General features: G+C 37.6%; 1 protein-coding gene across 3 annotated transcripts in view; it reads right to left on the bottom strand.

Moving 5' to 3' along the window:
• The window catches only part of LOC110368304 (gastrula zinc finger protein XlCGF57.1), a 16195-nt gene extending 6883 nt beyond the window's left edge, over positions 1-9312 (bottom strand). Inside the window, exons 1-2 of one of the 3 annotated variants that reach the window (XM_036131918.1) lie at positions 9158-9312; positions 8901-9076 (exon numbers count right to left, since the gene is read on the bottom strand). The gene's annotated coding sequence lies outside the window, so the exon portion shown is untranslated. Of the gene's footprint in view, positions 1-5412; positions 5489-5567; positions 6009-8900; positions 9080-9157 lie in introns of those variants that run through there. The other 2 variants (XM_036131917.1, XM_036131919.1) reach the window with 2 other exon arrangements.
• Positions 9313-15418: the final 6106 nt, after the last annotated feature.

Below are 15418 nucleotides of genomic sequence, written 5' to 3' on the forward strand. Positions count from 1 at the left end.
TGATTCTCAAAGTGCTCGCCAGCTTGTCCAGATGAGTGTAGTTATTCAGAAATGGACTTGGGGAAACTTCTGGAAAATAGCAGACTTGATCCTTTAAGCAAATAGTGGGTGCAGAAAATGCTTCCTATCTAGGGTGACCAGATTTCAAATAAGCAAATGTGGAACAACAGGATGCTGGTGAGGGACAATGCGGGACACGTAACCATAGCTATGATGATAACATACATTTTAATTTTACACAAATCACACATTAAAACAATCAAGCTTTGCTTTGCCTGGTATGGCACAACAATTTATCACAACTCATAAGTTTATAAAAAGCATTATTTAACTTTTGTGAAGTTCAATAAAACGTTTTAACCAGCTCTGTGACTGGTGAACTGTTCCTCCACTGATTCACTTTTTTTTTACTTCCGATCCGATTCTGATACCAGAATTTTGGCATCTGTACGTACCAATACGTTTCTGATACTAGAGCTCTCTTTGCTTTAATGTTATTCTCACAATTTTGTTGATATCCTTTCTATGAATATAAGTATGTATTCCAAAAATACAACTCGGGATATGTTTAAACTCACAAAAGAAGTAAGAAAAACAATGTTCACAGGAAAAATCCTATCCTGAAAACAAATGTAACCGTGAGAGATCAGAGCTGCTGTAGCTACACCACTCTGTCACAACAGCAAACAGGCTTAAATTGGAGGCAACCGTTTACTCAGTTATTCTTTCAGCACAAGTACACCTAACGACCAGCACACAGACCAGCTCACGTTAAGAATGAGCTTTATTTGGAAAAGTTGCACCGATAAAACCCATGTTGCAACTTTTAAATGAAACCTGTTTGCGAGACAGTGAGTAGAAAAAAGTCAGACCAGCACTTCATATGGACATTATTTCCTGTAAAGTAAGACGCTGTATGCATAGTGATTGTTTTAATGTTTCATGTCAGGAGTTTTATTATGACTTTAAATAGCTCGACCACGTTTATAAAAAAAACCCAATGTTGACACACAAGTTTGAGTGGCAGAGTGAAATAGAAAGCAAAAAAAAAAAAAAAAAAAAAAAACACACCGCTCAGATGAACTGCCTGTTCCCGACCAGAGACAATAATACATTAGATCAAGTTTACTGTAACATCCCAGCAGCAAACAAAGATGCTGCAGCTCCTCACTTTGGTTCATCAGATCACATCTCTGTGGACCTGATTCCTGCCTTCAAGCCACTGACCTGCAGAACCAGACCGCCGATAAAAACCGTCCAGGTTTGGACAGAAGAGGCTCAGCTCTACAGGACTGATTAGAAATCACTGACTGGGATGTGTTTAAAGATGCCGCTGACTTAGAAAGCTACACATGATCTGTGCTTTCCTATATCCACGTCTGCACTGATGCTGTCCTCCACACAAAGACAATCAGAGGGTTTCCTGACCAGAAAGACAATCAGAGGGTTTCCTGACCAGAAAGACAATCAGAGGGTTTCCTGACCAGAAAGACAATCAGAGGGTTTCCTAATCAGAACCATGGGTGGACAGGAGGCCCAGGATACAGCGTTCAGATCTGGAGACAGAGTGGCCTACAGCAGGGCTAGAAGTGAACTTAAAGGTCCAGAAGGCCAAGCAAAGGTACAAGCAATACATGGAGGAGCATTTCAGCAGGAACAATCCATGAAACATGTGGAGAGGCATCAGGAACATCGGGGGGAGCGGACGAGATGAGCGGCTGAGATCTCGCGAGAGCTGTGTGAGAGCTGTGCATAAGTAAAATGGAGTCGTTCATGTAATTCAAAATCAAACACGCTAAGGTAAGAACGAACCAATAACTGAAAATAATACAAAGTAAAAGCCCAAACATTTATAACTGTCTCATTTTTTACGAGGGAACAAACTGGACAAAGAGACCTTGACGAGCCTGGAGTGCTACCTGGACGAGTGTTTTGATAGCATCGTGATAGGGAAGGCCCAGAAGCCTTCGGCTGCTAACACACCGTCACTTAAGCGCACTCGTTCTAATTCTACCAGCGCGTCATCATCTTCTCCTCTGTCTCTCGACAGGAACTTCAGTGACATCTTGGAATCCATCGACAAGAAGCTTACCAGCCTTGACAGCTAACAGCTATGGCCGTGGAGAATGACGCGTTGAGGGGGAAGGTTACGGAGTTGTCCGAAGAGATTATCCAGCTTTCCGGCGAAAATAAGAAAATGAAGGAATCCATTCTGGACATACAGTCGCAAAGTATGAGAGATAATCTTGTCTTTGCAGACATCCAGGAGCAGCAGGGAGAGGTAGCCGAGGAAACAATCCGTGTCTTTCTCCAGCAGAAGCTGAAAATCCCGGCGGAACAGGTAAAAAACATCACTTTTCATCAAGTCCACCGGCTCGGAGGTAAGAAACCCAACAAAACCCGTCCGATTGTAGCAAAATTTGAGCATTATAAACGAAAAGAATTTGTTAGAAGTTGCGGCAGGGAACTGAGAGGGACAGACTTTAGTGTTAATGATCAGGTTCCTAAGGAAATCCTAGATCGCAGGCGAGTGCTGTTCCCAATCAGGAAGAAATACATGATGGACGGCGTTAAAGCCACCATATCGGTTGACAGACTTTATATTAATGGACAGTTGTTCAGGGATCAGAAGATCACCCCTTGGCTTTATTAGTCACACCAGAGGTGGATTTAAAGCATGTTTCACTGATTAAAAAATAAAAATAAATTAAATAAATAAATAAAAAAGATGCACAGATCGGTACACGGTGATAAATGAAATACACGCACAGCTCAAGAGCACGTTGGTATGGTTGTTGTTCACGGTTGGGTACACAAGGCACGGGCTATGGTTTATCCTTTTTCACATTCTCTTACTCTTTGCACTTTCTGATTTCTTTGTGTATTTCTATCTTATTTGTCTGCTTCTTTCCTGATCATCAGACAATCACAAGCACATCATATGATGCCACCTGGGTCTATGTATGACTATTTTCTCGAAGGCATGCACCTTCTAACTTCTCACTCACATCTATGGCGAATGTAAAGTTTGTGACATGGAATGTGCATGGGGCTGGCACCAGAGAGAAAAAATTGAAGATCATTAACCAGCTTACTAGATTAAAGGCAGATGTTGTCTTATTGCAAGAAACCCACAAATCAGCTACAAATGCAAGTGAGCTTAATTCACCTGAGTTCCCTGATGTGTTTGCGGCCGGCTATAACTTTAGACAGAGAGGGGTAGCAATCTTAATCCACAAAAACGTTAGTTTTAAAATATTAGACAAAACTATAGATCCTGAAGGTAGATACATAATTAAATAGCTATTCTTAACCAGAAGCTATGTATTGTCAGTATATATGGTCCAAATGTTGATGACCCCTCTTTTTTCCACCAATTCTTCCTTGCACTTTCAAAACACGGGGATTGTTCACTAATTATAGGAGGTGACTTCAATTTTGGTTTAAATAACGATATAGACAGGTTGAATACAACAGGGACTCAGCGTAGCTGGCAGTCAGTATGTAGTCAAACAATACATGAGTGACTTTGGTCTTTGCGATGCATGGCGATCTCTTCATCCTAATGGTAAAGAATATACTTTTTTCTCAGATGTCCACTATTCGTACTCTTGTCTGGACTACTTTCTAATAAGCAGCTCACTGCTGTCGGAAGTTTTAGTGATTACTCTTTTCAACCACAGTTAAAAGCAATGTCTTGTTTTACGACATTTTAATACTGACTTTTTTCTTCTATTGTTATTATTGTAACTACCGTTTTCAGTTTTTAGGTATTTGAGTGAATGGAAGGATAAGAATGAGTTAGAGGACTGTACATAGTTGGATTTCAAATGTCAAATGCCAAAAATACTTTGTCAAAAAATAGGTGGTTAATAAGTAGACTAACAAAAAAAAGGACCAGATGTGAAGACTGAACATTCACACCAATTTCTTACCTTGCACAGACTAACGTTCCTGCTTTTCTATAAGCAGCACGTCCTGTGACATGACAGGGAAACTAAGTTAGATCTCATAATGAAGCCAGGTAGTGTGGTCACTAAAAGCTAATGTTAGTTTGAGTCAGTCAACGTTACCTTAAAGTACTTCTTGATTCTGAGATCAACCAACTCAGAAATGCATGCATTAGGGACCATATTTTCAAAAAAAAATAAATAATTGGTATTAAGATTGTGATTGCGCTGTTAAAGGTTTTTTTAAGGATTAAAAATCGTCCCTCGGCGACCGCTAGGCGGAAAATCCACAATTTGGGTTACGTGGTGCGATGACGTAGTTAGTTGACGCAGCTCAGGCTACGCTACAGAGAGTACAATGGAGTACACAACGACAAGTTCAAATGGCGTTTCAAATAGTGAGTTTAACACGAAAGCGCTAGCATCTGTTTCGATTCGGTTAAGTCTGAGAAAAACATTTTAGGAGAATAAACGAAATGGGTTGCTGGTATATAACTGGAATCGGGACTTATAATCGCAGTTCTGGCTGACGTCGAAGCCCGATTGCCAAGCATCATTTATGATGGCTGAAATTCGCCAAAACAGCACATAAAAGAAAAAGATTTACATTCAGCACGAATCACAGTGTCTCCGCATTATGTGTTCCCGGAATTTTACTTAATAACCTGGACCTGAGTCAGGCTGTAGTAAAGAAAACGAGCCGGAGTTGGGATTGTGTGAATTCAAGTTCAATTCAGTTGATTATTTAGGCTTGCCCTTTCAACTGAAGCCGAGCAAATTTAGAAATAGTAAATGGACTTTGTTGAGTTTGGTTCTTCTTTGTTTAATTCATTTTATTAATTATGATTTAAACAATGAATACAACATTTTGCAGACTATGCAAGTAATGACAGCTGCAAAAGTGTCTTGGTCAGCTGGCAACATGACTCTTCAGATTCAGAAGATGAAAACCACATGGCAGCAGAAGAGATTAATCCCTATGCCTTGGAGCCTTTGGCTGATCCCACAGTCTCCATTCAGCAATCAACTTGCATCCTCTCTCTTTCCCTGCACTATTTAGGTTTTTAATCAATCCCTACCGCAAAAACAAGAAAAACATCTTGGTTAAAACTACACCCCTAGATTTAAGGATTTCAAATCTCAAATTTACTTTACACGTACTATTAGTTTGTCTAACTCAACTTTATCTACATGCCAAACATCCACACTGTGTCATATCTCTGGATGGTTTTTCATGCATCATCTTCCTGATAGAAACATATCTATCTGTCACCAGCTCTCCAATATTGACACCTTCTGCGGACAACTGCTCCAATTACCTTTTTAATCCCTCCTTTTCCATGGCTGTACTGGAACCTACTTCATTGCTCTGCAAGGTTTTGATAATATATACAGCAAAAATAAAAAGAAATTTAGGAAATAACACAAATTCAGTTGGCCTAGTCTCCAAAAAAATGTTTACCTGTACAAGTTGGGCTGCAATATTTTCTTTGTCGACTTTTCCATCAAAGTGTATGTACCATGTTTGGCCGAGTGACCTAACAATAAAGAAATGTATACCCAAACGCTGAGCAAAAAACACAAGACAACATTTACAAATGAATTTGTAATAATTACCTGGACTGTCTGCTCTTCCGTCTGCTAAGGCCACCATGCTAAGGCCACCATCCCCTCTTCATCCTGCTTCTCTAAAATACTTTTGATTACGTTTTCATATTCAATTTTGTAAAAGTCATTGACAAAAAGGACAATGTATTTAGTTTGGTGATTTATATAAGTAGCATAACTGATATTCTGCACATTCATATGGTTAACCATCCTTAATGCCTTGCCAGGTGATAAGCCAGTAAAAAGGATTGCAGCACTAAGAGAGATGTTGCCAGCTTTAGTGTTTCCACGTCTGGTTGACTTTGCCAAACCCTTTTGTATTGACAGAACCCTGCCTGACACTCTTGTTGAACTGTAATGGCTGAGCCACTTACAGAATTCATTTTTGGCACAGTTTCTGTTTGACAAACTGGACACTGTCTGAACAGTGGCAAAAGTTTTTTTTCTGACACAAGGAAGAATCTTTCTCCAGGTGACCATTGCTTTTCAATGCTGTAAAAAAAAAAAAAAGAAAAAGAAAAAAGATGCTGTTAGAAATTGTTGTTTGAGCAAGTTTTAAAATACCGGAAATCCAATTATTATATGAATACCTACAGATTTTGGTCCTCATAATTGTCATCAGAGGTTGGTTCATAATCTGGATCTTCAACTCCATCATCATCAACATCAGATGAGGGAATATAAATATCAGCCGATTCAATAAAACTTTCATCCAAACTTCCTGTTATAAGATCGTTTCGTCCATAAAATTGAGCTGTCATATTATGACATTTTGGTCTCACTGATACACTTATATTAGGAATTTTTAAATGAGGAGGAGGATTCTAGGAATTTGTCTGAGTAAATAAAAATAAAAATTAATTTGACATACCTTTACTTTTTTTGTAGTGTTACGTGCACCAGGCCCATTTGGTGGGGTAACATTAATGGAGACCACACAAGGATTTTATGATTCAATGAAATTGGAATTTATTAAATTATTTTAAAGAAATAAAACTTGGAAAAATGAATAACTGAACTGAGAAACCAAAATAGATTAATACAAAACCCTTAACCAACTAGAAATAAGCAAATGTCAAAACAAACCTAACAAAACTCAACCATAAGATACAAACCAAACGGGTTCTGAGGAGGGAGAGGGAAAGAAGCCTCCTTCTCTGCTGCAGCACGGACACTTTTTAAGCCGCAGAGAACTAATCAAAGAAAAACACAACTCCTGCAGAAGGCCTGTCTCCAGGACCCTAAAAGGAAAAAGGCAGGGACCCACTGCAGCCGTAACAGTAAACTTTACACTTTTTATTCACCTGGATACCTTTATCAGCCACCTGTCTTTCAACCGGCTCATTTAGGATAAGGTGAGGAATAACATTGATGTCATCACCACAGGCACCTGTGGCTGCTGCTGAGCATCTGTCATCCACCAGTGCTGCATTTACTAACTGTAATGATAGAATCAGACAGTTAACTGAAGCGGACTGTTTATCAGTAACAGGCCCTTCCTAAATTTTGTCATCGAGTGTGGTTGAATTGAACTAATAAATCAATAGTATATTTTAGGCATTTTGGGTAATTAAATAGCAATAAGAAATGTTCAATTTGATTTTTGAGTTAGATAACCAACATATCTCTAAATGTTTACGTTTTTTTATGGCCCCATCATGCCGTCTAGTCGATGATGAATCTGACTGATGTGGCTGACTTGCTGGTGACAGATCGCCGGAACCTGAAGACAAGACGTGTGCGCCCCTCTTGAAGATGGCTGGAACGGCGTCAGGCTTTAGTAACGCGTTGAAGCCCATTTCCATCGCCACACTACTTTTCACTTCAAAACAATCTGCTGTGAAACGGTCGCTACAAATGACACATGAATTCCAAGCATAATGTGGTGTGGGATTTCGGTGGTCTGACCCAATCCGCTCGCATTCTCCGTAATTGGACGTTTGGGGTTCGGAAATCTGTGTAATGACACATTATCATTGTTGGTATTTAAACAACCATACGCGACACACTTTAAACCATGTTTTATCTGTCTATTTGTGTTTGAGAAAAGCGAGTTTGCAAGCAGGAAGTATCTTGTTGCCATGTCAACAGATCAACGCTTGTCAACGAATGATGTCATCGGTCACGTGACACCCGGTGCAACATTTTTTTATGAGCCTTGTGCCAAAAAGCCTTAAAAATCCACTTTGTCATCAAATATTTTTAGTTTTTTTTTTCTTGGGTCATATTATGGGTCATATTATGTATGAACTTTCTAATATATAGCAACTTGTATGATCTCAGAATCAAGAAGTACTTCAAAGCTTCTCAAACCGGCCCTTCAATGTCTGCACAAATCGCTGAGTCTTGACTGTTGTCTACTTTTGGGTCAGCTTGCGACTCCAGCTCTGATCAGCAACGTCCAACCAGGTAACAGTGTTCGCACTAATAGCTCAAGGCTGCAGCTCTGGTACGGAAATCTGTAAAATCAAGGCTCCCCCCATATATTTTTTCAGCGAATCTACACAATTAACGTAGATGACCAATTTCGGATTCAAAACTGCGAATTTTGCCGAAAGGTGAGTGATTTTCATGTCTGTGGCTGGCTGCTGAAGCCTTGGAAAGCAAACATCCAACGTTCAACCTAATACTAACTTCACCGTGGTCTCACACCAGCCCCTAGCCAGCTGCCTCAAGACACTAACGGCAGAACAATTGGTTGCTTTCACCTAAATTCATTAATAGCACATACAAAGTTGGTAGATTGTTGTATGTGTACTGACTGTAGAGTAAAGCGCTTTGGAGATTGTCAAGACTGGTCAAAAGCGCTATACAAGTACAAGCCATTTACCATTTAGTCGCTTTTTTGAAGGAAAAAAGTCACTAGAGGATTTGAAAAGTGCCACAGTGCTAGGAGGCACAAGATGGAGCTATGTTATTTTTTTCTTTTTTAAGACGGAGCTGCTTTGGTACTCCACAGCAGCAGAGCTACTAACGTCACTATATCAGAATTACGTCAGGTTAACCAAAGCAATATGGATTCGAAATTCAATGCAAGGCCGCCGTTTAAACCTAGGAGGGCACCACACTGACGATTCTTAAACACAAAAGCAGGACTTCAACAAATGTGCACTTGTTTTACAAAACAATGGCAGAGATATGTAAACAATACTATAATACAACCATAACAGTTTTTTGGGGAAAAAGTTGATTTAGGGTTGAGTTATCCTTTAACCCGTTGCTCCTTGGCTCACTTCAATGCTTTATTGGTCAGTTTCCCTTCCCAATATGGCGGACGCGCTCACGTATCGCGGCAGCTCAGACAGTTATTACAACATTTACTCTTAAGTTCAAGCTTCTTACCGCCAGACTCGCTTTTATTCCTCGGAGAAAAGCCCCCAAACAGCCCAGAGTCCAATAAGTGTCCAGTGTTCTCAATGAGAAGTCACTTTTTCCCTTTTCCTCTAACAGGAAACTTCTCTGGCCGTTAGCTTCTCAGTTAGCTCTGATGCTAACTGCTCCCTCGCAGGCTGTCGCTTCTTCTAAAACGGTGACAAATAGCGGTTAAGACGAGCTGCACATGCTGTCAGAGTCTAGGAGGCTTTAGCTTTGTCTCTTACCCAGTTCTCTGGTTGGCAGCTTAAGGCCTCACAAGACAAGTCTACGTTTTGTTTTAGCACAACAGAGCAACAACTTTGTTTCTTTCTCTTGTTTTTTTAAATTGGTGGTTGGCAAGAAACGTTTGGTCAGCATCACCGCCACCTACTTCTTCTTCTTCCTCCTCTTCTAGTATTTTCTGGCAGTTTACATACTAGGTGCATTACCGCCATCAACTGGACGGAGATGTAATTTAGAACTGTATTTTCCTATATACATAGGAATATATATATATATATATATATATATATATATATATATATATATATATATATATATATATATATATATATATATATCTTTATGCAACTAAATAAATCCATATTTACACACTCACACACATATACACACAGCTAATTCTGTATCTTTTAAATATTTAATAAGTGCTTCAATTATATTATCTGATTGATGCTTCCCTAATAAATCAGCCATATTTACTGAACTTCCCATTACCCTTTCCAGTTCTTTCCTCTCTTTTATATATTTTCTACAATGAATCAAACATGTTCTACTCCTTTGATTTCCCCACAATAAGAACAATTACCTGTTGGATGTTTCCCTATTATTTTAAAACCAGTATTTAAACTAGTATGTCCTATCCTCAATCTATTTATCCATATTTCCTCTCTCCTATTCATTATACTATTATATCTTATGATAATCTCCTTCTGTATTTTATATAAATGCCTTCCTCTTTCTTCTAAATTCCATCTCTCCTGCCATATATTATTAATTTTATCTTTAATAATTACTTTTATTTCTGCTCTACTTAGCGGGACATCATATTCAATTTCTCTTGACTTAACTGCTTCTTTAGCCAACTTATCTACTTTTTCATTTCCTAAAATTCCTTTATGTGCTGGAACCCATGTGAATTGAATACTTATTTTTTGTTGCGTTATACCATATATCAAATAACTAACTTCATCTAAAAGATCTTGACGGCTTTCATATTTTCCACTTTTAAAACTAGTCAGGCAAGACATTGAATCTGAACAGATAACTACATTTCTAGGCTTCACCTAGACTGTTCTATTTTTTTGGTTTCTAAATTTCCTTTTGGCCTTTCAAATAACCATGGAGCAATTTTAGATGTGATTACAGTTTTACAGTATGCTATATTATTTATCCCAGAATACTCTGCATAAATATTTCCTTCACATCCAAAACTCCTTATGTTATGGCCGAATTTCCAACATTCTCTGAATATCTGTTTAGTAGGGTGATTTTTCTCATGCCCTTGTAAATTTAACCAGTCATTTATTGACAGTTTCATCCTCCTTAAGTCCAGTGGCATTTCTCCAGTAATCACCTGAAGAGCAGGAATTGGAGAGGTTCTAAAAGCACCACAACATATCCTAAGCGCTTTAGCTTGGATTCTATCTAAATCTAATAAAGAATTTGCAGCTGAAATATAAACAGTACATCCATAGTCCAACACAGATCGAATTAAAACATCATATATTCTTTTCAAAGATGTACTAGTTGCCCCCCAGTCATTCCCTGACATCTCAAAATATTAATACCTTTTTTACATTTATCAATAATCTTCTGTATATGTATCTTAAATTAAAGTTTTTCATCAAACCATACGCCGAGGTACCTTATGATATTTACCTGCTTCAGTTTATGCCCATATAATCTAAGATCTACTGTTGGATTAACCCTTTTCCTTGAAAAAACATATTACTTGTGTCTTCTCAACAGACAAATGAAACCCCCATTCATGGGACCATCTTTCAACCATATTAATTGCTGATTGCATTCTATTTTTTAAGTTACTAATATTGCCTCCTCTCACCCATAATGCCCCATCATCTGCATATAATGCTTTATTAATTCTAAAATCTATAGTATCAAAAATATCATTAATCATATTAAAAAGCAATGGACTACATACACTACCTTGTGGAGTTCCACTTTGTATATCATAAATATTTGAATAATTTACCCCAACTCTTACTTCTATTGTTCTATTCTTTAAAAAAAATCCTTAATCCAGTTAAACATTTTTCCTTTTATTACCATTTTATCCATCTTAATTAACAAACCCTCCTTCCAAAGCATATCATACACTTTTTCAATATCAGAAAAAGGTAGCTAAGAGCATTTCTTTATTTACCTGAGCCTTTCTTATTTAATTTTCTAAACAAACAATTGGATCTACAGTTGTCCGTCCAAACCTAGAACTACTCTGAAAAGGAGATAAAAGACCTCTTTTTCTATTTCATACATCAATCTCTTAGTTATCATTCTCTCCATCAATTTACATAAATTAGAAGTAAGAGCTATGGGCCTAGAACTTTTTACCTCTACTTTATCCTTATCTGGCTTTACTATTGGTACAACGACTGAATGTTTCCAACTGGATGGCAATTCACCTTGTTCCCATACTTTATTGTATAACTTTACAACTATTCATTTAGCAGCATCTGATAACTGTTCTATCATCCTATAGCATATGCCATCTTTACCTGGAGATGTATTTTTAACTCCAATCAAAGCTGTATTCATTTCAAACAATGTAAAGTGTTTATCTGAAACACTTCCATCTATCTCTTTCCTATTTAAAATTTCTCTATTATCTTCAATCATTTCCAATCTCCATGATAATTCTTCATTTGATAAATTTTGAGAACTATGCACTTTCAAAAAAGACCTAGCAAACATCTTTGCTTTTTTCTGGGTTGTTAAAGATTCACACTGATTATCTTTAATTATAGGTAAAGAAAAATCCCTTCTTATTCATCCCATCTCATTTACTTTAACGTCTGTTCCGATTGTACTACAAAAAGCCCTTCAATAATTCTTTTGTGATAATTTAACCACTCTCTTAACTTTAGACTGTGCTTTTTTGTGTAATATTAAATTATGAAATTAATAATTTGATTTTAACCTTTTAAATGCTTTATTCCTAACTTTAACAGCTACTTTACATTCATTGTTCCACCAAGGAACCATTGTCTTTTTCTTTAATCCAGTAGATTTGCCAATGGCCTTTTCTGCAGATTCACATAATATATTTGTAATCATTGAATTTAATTCTTCAATATCATTACTTAAAGTTTGCATAATTTCCATAAGTTTGTCACTTGCTATCTTCTTATACTTTGCCCAATTAGCTTCCCTCATTCTCCATTTAGGCTACCAATTTTCTTCAACTACTACTTTAAAATTATGCAATTTAAGCAGAATAGGATAATGATCACTTCCAAGGCGGTTATCATTAATTACTTCCCACTGACTATTTCCTGCTATCTGATCTGACACTATACCCTACATCAAATCTAGTACCTCTTCCATCATTTAGGCAAGTTAAATTATAATCATCCATAAATTCCTCAATTATGTTTTCATTTTCATCATTTCTTTTACTTCCCCATAATGTATTATGAGCATTAAAATCTCCACATAAAAATAATCCTAACATTTTCCTTCACATAAATACTATAAAGTATTTCTCTACTTATTTTTTACAAGGGTTATAAAAATGTATATAAAATTTTGATTTACTAATCCATACCTCAACGCCTATGACTTCTATTTCTTCATTTATATTCTTAGACTTAGACTTTCTTTATTGTCATTCTGTATGCACAGAGTGCATACAGAACGAAATTTCGTTTTCATACAGCTCAGAAAAATTGCAGTAACTCTACAGGATACATTGCTGTGAATTTACACTACAGGATTAAAATGCAGTAATAAATTGCAGTAATTTACAGGATAAATTCCAGTTGATTTCCGAATAAATGCAGCAGTGATTTAACAGTAGACAGTTGAAATGTAAACAAATATGCAGTAAGTTTCCGGATAAAGTGCAGCAGTGATATTGGAGACTAAGAGTTGAGCAGCATTTATAATGCTGGATAAGGGTACAATTACAAATGTGCAAATTAGCGAGTGTGGTACACAGTCCATTTTATACTTCAGCAGTTCAACTATCTGATGGCAGCAGGGAAAAAGCTTTTGCAGAACCTGGTGGACCTGCAGCGGATGCTGTGGAACCTCTTCCCAGAGGGCAGCAGGGAGAATAGTCTATGGTGGGGGTGTGAGGGGTCCCTGATGATGTTACGGGCTCGAGACACACAGTGCTGCGACGAAATGTCCTTAATGGAGGGAAGAGGAGCCCCGATGATCCCTTCTGCTGTCCTCACCATTCTCCTCACGTTCTTCCAGTCGGAGGCACTGCAGCCTCCACACCACACAGACCATAATGTTCAAAATATTATAACTAATTCCCTGCTGTACAAATATAGCAACACCTCCTCCTACATTTGGAATTCTTTCTTTACGTAGTGTTATATCCATTAAGAACAAAATCCAGTGATGGTTTTAACCAGGTTTCTTGAAAACAGACTATATTTGGTTTAACATTCTGTCTTTCAATTAAAAATGTTAACTCTTGGCCATTAGCAATTAAGCTTCTTGCATTCCACTGTAATATGGATAAAACCATCAAATTTCACCATTACTGGACTGTTGACTTTCATTTATCCCTGTTGTTAAAACTGCGCTGATTGACTCAAAAGACAAGTTTTCCATCTCAAGGTATTTTTCTGCTGCTTTGATTATTATTTTAATTTGCTCTGTTCTACTCTCTGTCTGTGCTGAACAATTTATTACTTCCACAATAAATGCAACAAATTTATTTGTCTCCACAATCATTGTATTTCCTAAGGTACTCTGGCTCTGCATTTCCTCTGTTTTTTTTAGATGGAGTGTGAGGCACAGAAACACTTTTAGCATTATCATTTAAATTACTTACCCTTTTAATTGCATCTGCATAGGTAACTTTTTCTTTGACACGTATATTTTGTACCTGCACTGCTCTTTTATGAGCTTCACATCCTTTAAATGCAGCACTATGTTCCCCACCACAATTACAACACTTTAACTTAGTTCCTTCAGAACATTTCCCATAGTCATGCTCTATGGGAGAATTATAGCTCGGAAACGTGGCCCTGGGGAAATGAAACATGGCTCTTGGAGCAGGCGGATGATTTCAGCTCATTTTTTGCTCTCTGCTGGCCTAACCGCAGGCGGAAAGTCGCTCCGCTCCATCTGGAGTCAGCTTCCTGCAAAAGCTGAGAAAAAGAAGACAAGGCTGGTTTCGGCATTGACAGATTCTTTACTCTGGTGTCTGGTTATGCAGAAGTTAGACTGCAGACTCAACTTCAATCGAGCTGGCAGTTCTCCAAACCCAGTCGGGTTCTTTGTTCCACAGAGGATGACAAGAGTGTGCTCCCTAATGCCGTTCTGACGGAACAGCGGGAATGAGGATGATTGTCTGTGGGAAGCTTGGCTTTATAGCATTGGCACCCTACTGAGGGGGGGAATTCCTGGTGCCTGTAAAAGTCTGAAATTCCTTTGCTTACAACTCAGTCTGATTTTTCCTCATGGGTTGGTGTTACAACAGTTTTGAAGGGTTTTCTTCACTATGAAAAAGGATTCTGCGATCATCCACCACTGTTGTCTCCCGTGGATGTCCAGTCCCACAAATGCAAACACCACACCTGGAATGAACACCAGACCTTCTAAATGCTTATGTGATGAGAGGTTAACGAGGGAAGAGCCCATACAAGCTTGTTATTTATTTTGCAGTCTTCTGAATCAATTGTCCAATTACTTTTGGTCCCTTGGAAAAGTGCCGGCTACGTATTAAAGAGCTGTAATTCCTTGCTCCAAGTTGGATGTGAGTCTGCACTTTAATCCCATATTAATTATATAAATGTATCCTGAATATGTTTTCATAAACAGCTAAAATAACAAAACTTGTGCCACTGTCCATATTTCTCGGTCAAACTGTACTTTCAGAACCTGGATTTACCACCTTTGCAACAACAAAATAAGTTAAATTATCCAAAAATAGAAACGTTAAAACCAAGCTGGGAAAAAGAGAAGGAGATAAGAAGCTTTGTATGGGTAGTTAATAAAAATGCAGAAGAATTGCAAATTAATAATCTAATAATTAGTCCAACAGTACCATTACCAGTAATATCATCATGAATTTTACCAGATGCAAAAGTAGACTCAACTATTTTATACAAGAACATGGTTAAAGGATTTACTTTATTATTCAAATACAGTACAGAAATAGATAACCAGACAACTATAATTATGTATAGATAGACATAGATGCATCAAAAAACATCCAACTGAGGAGATAGGAATAGCCTTTAATATACCAGAATTTCAAATAAAACAATGAAAACGAATTACAA

Source organism: Fundulus heteroclitus, unplaced genomic scaffold (genome assembly GCF_011125445.2).
Source record: "Fundulus heteroclitus isolate FHET01 unplaced genomic scaffold, MU-UCD_Fhet_4.1 scaffold_46, whole genome shotgun sequence".
NCBI classification, from domain to species: Eukaryota; Metazoa; Chordata; class Actinopteri; order Cyprinodontiformes; family Fundulidae; genus Fundulus; species Fundulus heteroclitus.